This window comes from Myxine glutinosa, chromosome 4 (assembly GCF_964187855.1).
Source record: "Myxine glutinosa chromosome 4, kmMyxGlut1.1, whole genome shotgun sequence".
In the NCBI taxonomy this organism is placed as follows: domain Eukaryota; kingdom Metazoa; phylum Chordata; class Myxini; order Myxiniformes; family Myxinidae; genus Myxine; species Myxine glutinosa.
In genome coordinates this window covers 126,696,001-126,710,709 of record NC_136264.1, presented here as the reverse complement: position 1 = coordinate 126,710,709, position 14,709 = coordinate 126,696,001, and positions in this window count along the sequence as shown.

The window sequence follows — 14,709 nt, the reverse complement described above, 5'->3', positions numbered from 1 at the left end:
GCACATTTCTTAGTTTTAATTTCACAACGAGCGATTACACAGCTTCATTCCCTTACCCACTACAACTTGACCCCCTTACCTCATATGAGGCTTCTTTATTGTCGATGGAAACTTATAATACCTTGTTTAATATCACAGAGAAAAACAACAAGTTTAGTTATAATCCAGGAAGTGGATATAAAACTATAACCGTTTCACCCGGAGCTTACGAGATTTCTCAAATATCTTCTGAAGTCTCTCGCCTTATGAAAGAACAAGGTGATGAACCAAAAAATATTGTAATAGATATTCAAAAACACACTTCAAAATCAACGATTAAACTTAAAAATAATTATAAAGTTGATTTCACGATTGAAAATTCGTTCAGAGAGCTATTGGGTTTCTCTTCAAAAAAGATTGAAACTAACGGGACGTCTTACAGTGATAATGTCATTCAAATATCCTCCGGTATAAATTCAGTATTAATTCATTGTGATTTGATTGATGGTGCTTATAACGATGGAATAAGAACAAATACAATATTTTCATTCAGTGCATACTCAACCCCGATTGGTTATAAATTTAATATGGAACCAAAAAATCTTGTCTATTTACCTGTGTCAGGAAAAACCATATGCAGAGTAAATTTTAGGATAACCGACCAAGATAATCGTATGATATCCTTTAATGATGAAATTATATCCATCAGAATTCACATACGTGAAGTTATTCAATAAATAAATAATGGTTATTGTGAGAAAACACGAGTTGGGAAAATATAAAATAATTACAGGGGAGGGCATGTACCTTTCACCATACTATAAGGGTGAAGGTATGTTTCTTGGGAGAGGATACTATAAACCTAAGAGACAACGAGGTGTAGGTCATCAATTTCGAAATAAAGGAGATGGGATAATTGATACTCTAATGGGTATTGGTTCAACCATCCTTAAACATAAAGACCTAATTGGTTCAACTGCTTCTGCCGTGGGTTCAGTTGCGGGTGCTATAAAGAGTATAAAAGATGCTCAAAAGGAGTCTCATAAATTACAAGCAATCAAAGAAATAAAAAAAGGTAAAACTCAACTATCTTCACAAGAACGACAAAAAATCATTAAAATACTTGGGTCAGGGTTTCAACAATTTTAATGCTATATAAATACAAGTATGGAAGCGATTGATAGTATCTATGATTTGGATGATACGATTATCATTTCAAACTCCACTAAAAAGGAAGACTATTTTAAGGTAAATGCTATAACAGGAACAGACTGGAATTCAAACGGAACAAAAAGTTTTGAAATAAATAATCAACAAACTTACTTGAATATAGCTGATAGTTTCTTGCTGTGTAAATTTAAATTCACTAAGGCTGCGAATAATACTAATGCTACACTCGTAAATGATTTCTTCTGGAAAATGTTTGACAGTGTCCGCCTGTATATTGGAACACAAGAGGTTGAAGCGGTTGATTATGTCTCTGCTACATCTGAAATGATGAAATTTACACTATATTCGTTTAGTGATAGAATGGGTAAGGGAGCTGTTGAAGGTTTTATTCCTGATATGTCAACGGGAACAAATGCTGACCCCGGTTATAGTCAAAGGAAGTCAATGTATAATGATGAAACAAAAGCAGAGAATAGTTTTACCGTAGCAGTACCTCTTAAAGGTATATTTGGATTTTGTGATTATGATAAAGTTTTGTATGGGCTTAAAATTAGATTTCAACTACAAAGGAATGATAATGTAAATAGATTGCTTTTTGGGGCTCAAAATGCTTTTGGTGATAATAATAAATTTGTTATTAATGATTTGTGTTGGTATATTAGTGAATATACTCCTAATCTTAAAATGGAGGAGATGTTAAATAGAAGACTTAACTCAAAGAAACCACTAAATGTATCATACCTTAAAAGAAGATGTCAACACGTTAAACTGGAACACACTACCTACACTTGGAATTTAGGTGTTCTTCAAGGAAAGCCACGATACCTATGGCTCATTTTTAAGAAACCAGATGGAGATGAAGGCACTGATAAGAATAATGCGCTGAGTGATAATGCTAAGGTGAAACAACTTCGGGTTTCTCTTGATGGCACATTTTATCCGCGAGATAGATTGGAAATTGATTGGGAAAAAAATGATTATGCGGAAGCCTACAAGTCCTACCAAAAGGTGTGTGAAAGTAATGGGAATAATGATCCTATTTTGGATATGGTTGCGTTTCAAAAACTTTATACAATCTAAGCAATTGACCTGAGTTCTCAAAAGGAAACTATAAAGTCTAATCGAGTTGATACTTCTCTATACATTGAAAGAGGGGAGAGTGAATAGGTTAATGCATATTGTTTGCTTTTGGAGGAAACAGAATTACAGATTAATACAGATAATGGTGTTATGATTAATATCACATAGGCTTTTTCTCATAAATAAATGGTTGGGGTATATGTTAATCAAATCAATCTTAATAAATTAACATCTTGTATTCAAAATCAAAAGCCTTGTATTATTAATGTTAATACAATTCAAAGAAAAGGAGCTGTAAGAATTGATGTTTTACTCACACACACACAAGTAAAAACACTAAATGATACTGGTTCACTTAAAATTAAAATGACGAAACCTATGTTAAAGAAATATTCAATAGACGAGTCAAGAGGAGGATTTCTCCCGTTTCTAATTCCTTTATTTGCTGGTTTAAGTGCGGCGGGAGCATTGACTGGTGGTATTTCAGCAGCGGTAAAAACTGCTAACGAAAGGAAGGCACAACTAAAAGCTCAAAAAGAATTGGAAAGACATAACAAGGAGTTGGAGAAACAAATTAGTGGAAGTGGTGTAATTGTAGATTTTGCTCAAAAACTTGAAAGTCTACCTGATAAAGCTAGATTGTTGGTTAGAGATATGCTTTCCTCTATCGCTCAAGCGGGTGTTAAACTAACTAAACGGGGTAATGGATTGTATCTTTCTCATAAATAAATGGATAAATGGTTTAAACAATTTGGAAAGAATACAACGTCAAATATAGAACTAGCTAAGTATTGTAAAACACTAAAAATTGATAATGTGGTTATTTGTATGAGAGATGAATTAATACATATAAATAAGAATACAAAGAATATTATTATGAATTTAGACACACAGAATGGTTCTCATTGGGTTTGTATTCATAATAGTCAGGATAAATATTATTTTGATAGTTATGGTATGCCACCACCTGTTGAAGTAATACAATTCTTACAGAATGGTGTTTATCAAACATTTCAAGTTCAAGAAATTAATTCTAAATGTTGTGGTCAATTATGTTTATATGTATTATTTCAACTCAACAATAATGAACATTTTTATGATATCATTTTAAATCTAATATAAATGACTTATGTTGGAAAAGATGGTTCTATCTTTGGAAAATCCTCTCAGGATATTGATTTATCAAATTATTATACAAAGGCACAGGCTGAACGACAAAAATATAGTGTAAGTAAAAATATTAATATGAAGAATACTTATAAATTAATCAATTATCCAAACCCTACAGATGCGAATGACTTAATTAGATTAAGTGATTTATCACAATATATATTTTTAAAGAAAACAGCACGTTTTGTTAAACAAGTATAATTTACAACCACAACACCTGGTTATACTGACCATACACCTTTCCTCATTGAATTTAACTACCTGCTTACAATTGAATTTTATAAAGAAGGACATATAGTTAATATGCGAATTAATAAATTGGGGTATGATATGCCTGATTTAGGGTATAATTGGTCTTTTTCAATAAACATAGAAGACCTACATGATTTTAATCAGTCTCGTAAAGAAGAATATTATCCACTTGGTGAGGATAAGGATTTATGTGGAAGTACAATTAATAAACAACAAATACATGGTTTTAAGAAAAGAAAAATATATGATAGTATAGCGATGGTTAGCATGACAAAGAAGGAAGGTAATGAGATAAGGATAGAAAGCCGAGGAATACAAACCAATTTGGTAGTGGGAAGATGGGGTGGTATTACCTGTCATAATATTAATCTCACATATATTTCTGATACATAAATGGCAGGAAGAAGACTACAAGAGAATTATAATTTTTGTATTCAGGGATACCTACAAGAAAAGGGTGCTCGGTATTACATACCTTATGATTTGGAGCATATACATGGGAATTTTGTCATTAAAAACTGGCCTTATACTGATATTGTTAAACCCACAAATAGAGACTTGTTTAAAATATTAAATAAAAATGAACTTCTCAAAGTTATGAAATATAAAACTCTTTTAGAAATCGTCAACAAATCTTATTGGTATCCTATTATGAGAAAAATAATTATAGATACAAGAATATCTCAAAATCCAGATGAGTATATGTATAATATTCTTTGGGGCTCAAGCTCAAGGGTAGCAAGGGATGAGGAAGGAGTTGAAGAAGAGAAGGAGGAAAGAGAGAAGGAGGAGAAGGAGGAAAGGGAGAAAAAGAAGGAGGAAAGGGAGAAAAAGGAGAAGGAGGAAAGGGAGAAAAAGGAGAGGGAGGAGAGGGAGAAAAAGGAGAAGGAGGAGAGGGAGAAAAAGGAGAGGGAGGAAAGGGAGAAAAGAGAGAGGGAGGAAAGGGAGAAAAAGGAGAAGGAGGAAAGGGAGAAAAGAGAGAAGGAAGAGAGGGAGGAAAGGGAGCAAAGAGAGAGGGAGGAAAAATATAAAAAGATGGAAATCAGTGAGATTCATAAAAGATTGAAGGTATTACAGCAAATAAATCAAACTCAACGCACTGAGGAGGAAAATAAAGAAATGAAAAGTCTAATGAAAATATTATTTTCAAGAATAACGACGTCAATGTCTTCACTTTCAGGGAGGAGATTTAAACGAGAAAGTGGTGAAGAAGAAGAAGAAGGAAAAGATTATGTGGTTGATGATGTTGGTGTTATTGACTTTAGTTAGTTTTATTTGTAAATAAATGGAGGAGAGAGTGAAGGCATTCCTTAGGATTCTTTATGTTTTAAAAATTAAGATAGAAATGTATATGTTGAAAACCAAAAAGGTTTTGATCCTCTGTCGGAATTTTTCTGATAAATAAATATGAGTTATTGTCTCAAATGTAAAAAGAAAACTAAATCTAAAAATATCTCTTATGTTAAAGCTAAAAATAATAGAGTTTATCAAAAAGGAATATGTCAAGTGTGTGGCTCTAAAAAGTGCCAATTCATCTCTCCTAAAAGAGTAGGAGACATACAAAGGTTTCTGTCAGGAAGTAAATTTACAACAACTGGAATTCCTGGGGAACTACATCTACCTGGATATTCGTTCTGTGGTCCTGGAACAAACTTAGATAAAAGATTAGATGAGGCTGACAATCCTAAACCTTGGTCTAAACCTATAAATAGGGTTGATGAAGTGTGTATGAAGCATGATATTGCTTATGGGAAAACCACTACGTTGACTGAAAAACATAAAGCCGACAGCGAAATGTTGTATAATTTGTCTTTGATACAAAATCCTACATTGAGAGAGAAAGTTGATCGGTTTATTGTTAAAAAAATGATAAGTGTCAAATTGAAACTTGGTCTTGGTTATTCACCCTCAAAAAACTATTAGACTCCAATGATGTCATCAAGACTGAGGAGCTTTTGGCTAATGAATTACACAAACCTATAATCACAAAGTTTAAAAGAAGGAAAGTTTATTCTAAATACACCGACCACATATGGTCCGCTGATTTAATTGAATTGAATAATGACAGGGGATACAGGTATGCTTTAACCGTTATTGATTTGAGGAGTAGATTTGCCTGGGTTGTTCCGTTGAAAAGCAAGAGAGGTAATACTTTAATGTTAGCCTTTAAGCTAATATTTGATAGGGATAAAAGGAAACCAAAAAAGTTATGGACCGATGAGGGAACAGAGTTCTATAACAAAATATTTATGAAATTTCTTAAAGGGGAGGGTATTAAATTATACAGCACCTTTAATGAAGGAAAAGCAGTTGTTATTGAGCGTTTTAATCGTACTTTGAAAGAGAGACTATATAAAAAATTCACACAACTCGGTTCTCAAAAATGGGTGTATTTAATTCAGGATATTGTAGATAATTACAATAATACAGTTCATTCATCAACAAAATCAAAACCATCGGAAACATTTACAAAATTAGAATATGAAAAGGAGATTAATTTGAGAAAGCCCAAGTTTAAAGTTGGTGATATTGTAAGAATATACAAATGGAAAAGTCATTTTGAGAAAGGTTATACACAAAAATGGACTCGTGAATTATTTTAAATCATTGATGTAATGGATACAGTCCCTTGGACCTACAAATTATATAATTTAAATGGAGAAGAAATCTTGGGTTCATTTTACTCGCAAGAATTACAAAAAACACAAGTAAGCAGTTAATACCCTTGAAAATAATAAATAAATAAATAAAATGTAATGGGGATACGTTTTTAAATCTGTGAACCCCAAACACAGAATCCCACAACTTTTTAGTTGGGGCTTAACTTTTGTGTGTGTATAATGGGGATACGTTTTTAAATCTGTGAACCCCAAACACAGAATCCCACAACTTTTTAGTTGGGGCTTAACTTTTGTGTGTGTATAATGGGGATACGTTTTTAAATCTGTGAACCCCAAACACAGAATCCCACAACTTTTCAGTTGGGGCTTAACTTTTGTGTGTGTATAATGGGGATACGTTTTTAAATCTGTGAACCCCAAACACAGAATCCCTCAACTTTCCAGTTGGGGCTTAACTTTTGTGTGTGTGTGTATGTGTGAGTGAGTCATAATAATATACAAACCCTAACCCAACCCCATCCCTAACCCAACCCCATCCCTAACCCAACCCCATCCCTAACCCAAACCCATCCCTAACCCAAACCCATCCCTAACCCAACCCCATCCCTAACCCAACCCATCCCTAACCCAACCCCATCCCTAACCCAACCCCATCCCTAACCCAACCCCATCCCTAACCCAACCCCATCCCTAACCCAACCCCATCCCTAACCCAACCCCATCCCTAACCCAACCCCATCCCTAACCCAACCCTAACCCAACCCCATCCCTAACCCAACCCATCCCTAACCCTCACATTCAAAATCCCAACCCTAACCCAATCCCATCCCTAACCCAACCCCAACCCTAACCCTCACATTCAAAATACCAACCCTAACCCAACCCCATCCCTAACCCAACCCCATCCCTAACCCAACCCCATCCCTAACCCTCACATTCAAAATCCCACCCAAACCCTAACATAATCTTTCTTTTCTTCTTTTTTTAAAATACGTATTTCTTTTTTTTTTTTTCCTCTTCCCGCCAATTCTGTCTTTCAAGGCTTTCAAGTTTGAAGAAGTAGAAATGGGAAGAAAGAATTTTCCAGCATTTTCTTCCTCGAACTTTCTTGATATTGCTTAAATCAAGTGTCATTAAATAAAGAACATTGTTCATTGCTTTAGAATCCAAAGAGTCTCCAAGAGGAACCCCACAGGTAGAGTCTCCAAAATAAAACCAACTTTCCAAGTTCCCAAGGTATAACCACATTCCTGTTGAGCCTCCAAGATAGGTATCACATTCCGAGTCATCAAAACAAAACCCCCATTCCGAGTCTCCAAAAATATAACCATCTTTCCAAGTCCCCAAGGTAGAACCACAATTTTCAGAAATATTGGGGGTTTCCGTGATAAGTCTCACATAGTATAACTGTGGACCATCAGGGAAAACTTCCCTTTCCCAATTTTTTAGGGTTTCTATGATGTGTCTCACATAGTATAACTGCGGACCATCAGGGAGAATTCCCATTTCCCAATTTTTTAGGGTTTCTATGATGTGTCTCACATAGTATAACTGCGGACCATCAGGGAGAACTCTCCTTGCCCAATTTTTTAGGGTTTCTATGATGTGTCTCACATAGTATAACTGCGGACCATCAGGGAGAATTCCCATTTCACAATTTTTTAGGGTTTCTATGATGTGTCTCACATAGTATAACTGCGGACCATCAGGGAGAACTCCCCTTTCCCAATTTTCAGAAATTTGTGGGTCTCCAATGTATGACTTGTATTCTGGCTCATCAAGGTAGAACTTGTTCAGTGGGTTTTGTTTTGATAACTCACAACAAGTATCATCATGGTAAAACTCTTTTTCAGGATTTTGTGGATCTCCAAGGTATAACTCTTTGGCTGGGTCATCAAGGTAGAACTCGTTCTGGGGGTCTTGGTTGTTCAAAATGTCTTCAAACAAAAAAATAACTTCATCCCAAGTTGTGTTAAAAGCAGAATTTTCATTTCGTATCTCAGATACAATTTCCTGTGAAAGAAAATAACAATGTATTAATTTAATACAATATTTTTATTTGTATAAATCAAGCTCTATGAATATTAAAATAAACTTTGTTAACTCTTACACGAGTCTCATCTAAAAAAAACAAATTAAAATAAATAATTAAATAAATAAATAAATAAATAAATAAATAAACAAACTTACCTCCATTGAGAAGAGGTTCGAGTCCAGTTCATCAATCTGAAGGTTGAGTTCTACACAGGTAGTAGGACTCCAAGGAATAGCAAAGTTATCCCATTCCATTTCGGCATAGTAGTCCATTCTCAAGTGAAGCAGAAAGCGTGTTTGAAAAAGCCTGTGTGGTCGGTGCCTTTTATAAGGACTGGGTGTGTCATTTCCTGTGGAAATTCCCTGGGGTGTCTTAACTGGAAATGATGTGATGGGAATTCCCTGAAAATGATGTAATGTATTACCTGGAAATGATACAATGCTAAAGAGTTTATAAAGTGGGTGGGGCTTAGCAAAAGTGGGCGGGGCTTCGCAAAAAGTGGACGGGACAAAAAGTGGGCGGGGCTTAGCAAAAAGTGGGCGGGGCTTAATAAAAGGGGGGCGGGGCTTACCAAAAAGTGGACAGAGCTTAACAAAAGGTGGACAGAGCCTACCAAAAAGTGTGTGGCACTGGAGGCGCTCAAACAAGAACATTGAGGGAGGTTTACCATTTTATCTTAGCTCAGTTAAAATATCTTAATAAAGAATCAAACTCAAACATCTTTTTTGTTAATATATTAGATGGTGAAGAGAGTGGCAAGAGAATTAAATTATTTCCCACGCATAAACAAATATTTGTAGGGTCGTTGTTTGAGTGGGCCAAAGATGATTCACCAGATGATATTAAGAGTAAAAGGTTAAAAGGTCCATAAGGTCAGAAGGATCACAGGTTCACACAGAAGGACCATTGTTTAAGTGGTCTAATGAATAAGGATAACATGTCAAAAGGTTAGAAGGTTCGTAAAGAACAGGGTGAGAGAAATAGAGGTGTTTAGGGGCAATGAGGGAGGGGAAAAATTAACATGTAAGTCAATGGGAGAATGAGAGTGTCCCAGAAGCAACATATATACACTACTCACTCCTCCATGCAGAATTATTTCAGCTTGTGCGATGTTTGAGGGGTTTCTTGCATGCACAGCTCGTTTCAAATCCCCCCACAACATCTCGATGGGATTTAGATCTGGGCTTTGACTTGGCCATTCCAGAACCCTCCATTTCTTTCTTTTCAGCCATTCCTTGGTGGATTTACTGGTATGTTTAGGGTCATTGTCATGTTGCAAGGTCCACCTTCGGTTGAGCTTCAACTTTCCGATAGATGGTCTCACATTATCCTCAAGCACCCTCTGGTACAATGAAGAATTCACAGTGGATTATATGATGGTGAGCTGCCCAGGCCCTGATGCAGCAAAGCTGCCCCAAACCATAATATTTCCACCACCATGCTTTACAGTTGGTATCAGGTTATTGTGGTCAAACGCTGTCTTTGGCTTTTGCCAAACATGTCTTCTGGTACTGTGGCCAAATAGCTCTACCTTTGACTCATCTGTCCAGAGCACATTGTTCCAGAAGTGCTGGTCTTTGCCTCGGTGTTCAGTGGCAAAGTTTAGTCTTGCCCTGATGTTCTTTCTGGACAGCAAAGGTTTCTTCCTGGCACACCTCCCATGTAGATCAAATTTGTGCAGCCTCTTTCTAATGGTAGACTCGTGCACTTTGACATCAACAGTGGCAAGAGCTACCTGTAGGTCCCGTGATGACATTCTGGGGTTCTTAGAGACTTCTTTCAGCATCTTGCAGTCTGTTCTCGGGCTGATCTTGCTGGGGCGGCGTGGCCTGAACAAGTTGGCAGTTGTTTGGAATCTTCTCGACTTGTAAATGATCTTCCGGACAGTCGAATGATTGATTTCAAATTCTTTGGAGATCTTTTTAAATCCCTCCCCAGACTCGTAGGCATCTATAACCTTCTTTCTGAAGGCCTCAGAGAGCTCTTTTGATCTCGGCATGGTGACGCCACACACTTCAACAACAAAGAGCAAACCAAACTAAATGTCTGAGGTTTAAATAAGACAAGTTCCTCCAAGATCCTCTCTAACGATGTTCTAATCATTTGCACCTGAGCTGGTGCACCTGATTCTAATTTTAGGTATTTTAAGTAGTGATAAATGTAGGGATTGTAGGGGTGTACTTACTTTTTCTACATGCGAAATTTGCATTTATGTTTATTTAAATTATACAATGGACTACAAAATGAAAATGTTTCATGATATTTGTTATATTATATCACCTTTATCTATCAATATTGTTGAAATGAAGCTCAAATAACTGAATGTTGAAATATGTTGAAAAAGTCAAAACTTTACATGGGGTGTACTTACTTTTTCACATGACTGTAAGTGTATTTTATTTGCTAGATGTAGGGCACCCCTTTATATGAACTTTTTCTAGAGCAGTACTTGGTTCTTCCCAAGAACACAAGGGTAGTCCAGCATGCACACGAATATTTTTTGAATGTCCCTTATTTTCTATGTTTGGCATTTTATACAAGCTATGGAATGTCCCTTCTTTTCTATACTTTGCCACATGGCACATACTCTTATATAAAGTGGCATTTTCTATGCCCTTGGCATTTACCCAAATAATTCACTTTGTTTTACAACAAATACCCAAGCTTGTGCTGGTTGGTGACTTGTCTACCTCCACCAAATTACAGTTCTTGATCCTCCACAACTGTTGCTTCCTAACTCGTGGCAAATCCAGGACAGTTTTGTGCTGTCCACTTGCATAAATAATTTGTGGTTCTCCTGCTTCTCGAATGAATCTTCCCACATATTCCTCAAAATGGCTGCAGCGAACATCACTTAAAATTTCAATATGCAACATCCGGATTCAAGATGAAATAAAACATTTCTATCTATATAAATATTTTCAAGTGTTGTTTGTTTGGTTTTGGCTTTCTTTGTGCGTTTGTGTGTTTGCTTGTGGGTTTGTTTGTGCATTTGGGCGTTATATTTTCACGGCCGAACGGTAGCACCTAGAGGCCCCAAATTTTGTGTGTCGGTACAGTAGAGTGTGGGCAAGGCTTTAAGCTAACACGCGTTGGCCTTGGCATCCATTTTACGGCCACCAAAGGCCGCTATAAAGTGGATAGAGGGATGTGTGGTCAGGTAGTGCTACTGCTAGCCCACAGGTAAAAGGTAACCACCATGAGGCCATGCAATAACTCCATCGCTTTTCATGTTCCAACACATCTCAAAACTACCATTGGGATAAGGTCACCCAGCCGGGCAACATCAGGTATCCCCTGCCTTCACCCGGGCAGCACTGGTATCCACCCCTTTCCCCGGGCAGTGCTGGGTATCCTTCCACCGGTCAGCACTGGATATCCCTCCACCTTCCCCAGGCAGTGCTGGGTATCCCTTCCCCTTCCCCCTGGGCAGTGCTGGGTATCCTGCCTTCCCCTAGGCAGTGCTGGGTATCCCTCCCCCTTCCCCAGGGAAATGCTGGGTATCCCTCCCCCTTCCCCAGGGAAATGCTTGGTATCCCTCCCCCTTCCCCCGGGCAATACTGAGTATCCCTTCCCCCTTTCCCCGGACAGCACTGGGTATCCCTCCCCCTTCCCCCGGGCAATGCTAGATATCCCACCCTCTTCCCCCGGGCAATGCTGGGTATCCCTCCCCTTTCCCCGGGCAATACTGAGTATCCTTTCCCCGGACAGTGCTGGGTATCCCTCCCCCTTCCCCCGGGCAATGCTGGATATTCCTCCCCCTTCCCCCGGGCAATGATGGGTATCCCTCCCCCTTCCCCCGGGCAATACTGAGTATCCTTTCCCACCTTTCCCCGCGCAGCGCTGGGTATCCCTCCCCCTTCCCCTGGGCAATGCTGGGTATCCCTCCCCCTCCCCTGGGCAATGCTGGGTATCCCTCCCCCTTCCCTCGGGCAATGCTGGGTATCCCTCCCCCTTCCCCCGGGCAATGCTGGGTATCCCTCCCACTTCCCCCAGGCAATGCTGGGTATCCCTCCCCCATCCCCCAGGCAATACTGAGTATCCATTCCCCCTTTCCCTGGGCAGCACTGGGTATCCCTCCCCCTTCCCCTGGGCAATGCTGGGTAGCCCTCCCCCTTCCCTCCGGCAATGCTGGGTATCCCTCCCCCTTCCCCTGGGCAATGCTGGGTAGCCCTCCCCCTTCCCTCCGGCAATGCTGGGTATCCCTCCCCCTCCCCTGGGCAATGCTGGGTATCCCTCCCCCTTCCCTCGGGCAATGCTGGGTATCCCTCCCCCTCCCCTGGGCAATGCTGGGTATCCCTCCCCCCTTCCCCCGGCAATGCTGGGTATCCCTCCCACTTCCCCCAGACAATGCTTGGTATCCCTTCCTCCTCTCATGGGCAGCGCCCCTGCTAGTGTTGAATAAGTTCTTTACCGTACGGTACAATAACGATATATTTTAATCATATCATTATGATACAAAGTAGATGTGTCAAAACTGCATCAAGGTGTGTTTTAGAAAAACTTGATAGCTCACATTTTCAGTTATTACCCCAAACATGCGAAGTGAAAAGCGGTGTTAACTGTTAAGCAAATGGGTCAGGTCTGTCTGTCTGTCCATGTGTCTACAAACGTCAGTTTATGATGAAGGAACAGCTTAATTTCAATTGAATATCATATTTTGAACATGAATCAGAACACTAATCGGAAAACGAACCTGCAGTTTCGCAGAATTATGGCTCTGAATTCCTCCTGATCACACATGCGTAGAGACTAGCGAGATAATATTTTACTGTCTGCCCGTCTGGCATCAAACAAAACTGAAAATCATTCCAAACAGGAAAATTACTGTTTTAAGGATGTCATAAAGGACACAAACAACAGGCACGAAGAAATAACATAAAGTGTTAAATAAGGTGGTGTAAAAGACGCTGTATCAACGGCGGTAAACTTCTGGATTTTTTTTTTGTACGAAATAAAAAAAAAACTTTATGGAGATATAATTCAGTTGAAAAAAGGCAGCGTGTAAAAATTGAGGTGATGTGGTCACTTACTGAGTCGTTCACTGGATTTGGTTCCAGCTGAGGTTATACCACATAAATCTGTTTGAAGAATGACGACTAAATACTCCCAATTATTGGTCCATGCAGCCAAAACACACTCCATATTATCTACAGTATACAACATGGAGAACTGGGACATGGTGATTACTATATGTGCACTTTTGTGATTACATTGTAGGCAAATTATCACCGAACCAGTTGTGCCATGGCAATGGCCACATCCAAGATGGTGGATCCTTGTCATGCAGTACTACTGCTGGCATTAGAGTAACAAAAGTGAGAAATGACCCTTCGTTCACCCATCAACTCTCTCTCTCTCTGTTAGCTGCTCATGTATCTCTGGAGATTCACAAGCTATTAGTGACGCTTGTAAGCAACACAAGTCAAGGGCCATTTGCGACTTTCTATTTGCCTGTTTGTGTCCCTGTTTTCATGATGGTCCCAATGGGAAAGGAGTTTATTTGAAAAATAGGATCAGTGAGTGACCTGTGCACAATTACTCTATGGGCATGTAAGAAATGGAGTACCTGCAATACAAGAGCATTCGGTACTATAGGGTGTCTGTGTGGGGAAAAATAGGCCTGAGGTTTCATTTTGGCAAGACATTGCATCGTGAAACTCACAAACTGTACAGGCAAAGTTGAGCCGGGTTTGCCTGTAATTTGCATCCAGTTGACAATATAACTTAGGAAACTCTATACTGGTATCCGGGTGTTACAATAAATCCCACCTCCGGACTCTTCAATTAAGAAATAATAAGGAAGATTGAAGTTTGCAAAACATGTCGATCCAAGCAGGCCAAACAAATGGAAAAAAGACCTCAACAATCACAACAATAAGAGCAAGAACACCAAAGCCATGAATTAGGAATTAACCATGGAGATTAGGAATTTAAAAAAAAAGAAATAATAATAATACCAGGTGTGTGTGTGTGTGTGTGTGTGTGTGTGTGTGTGTGTGTGTGTGTGTGTGTGTGTGTGTTGTTGATTGTTATCTCCATATGCAGGTTTCAGAGGGTGGAGTGGAGTCCTCCCAGGTCTAAAAGTATCCACCTCCGTTTCAGTAAGGGATCACGATTCATGGACAAGTTTGTGAAGTTTTCGTATTCTCAAAGTGTTGTTCCGAGGGCTCTTTTGAGGATCGTCACCGAGAGTCAGACAGCTTCCAACTGCAGTTTGTTTGTTGTAATATTCCCAGCGATGGTTTTTAAGATCTCTGTAAGGTTTGTTTTTTTTATCATTCTCGTTGCTCCAATTAATCACTGGTACAACTTCAGCGTTCTTCAGCTTTCAGGATATTTTCACTTCATTTTTGAGGTCCTGGTATTTGATCATTTTCTTCATTTCTGCGATATTTAGGC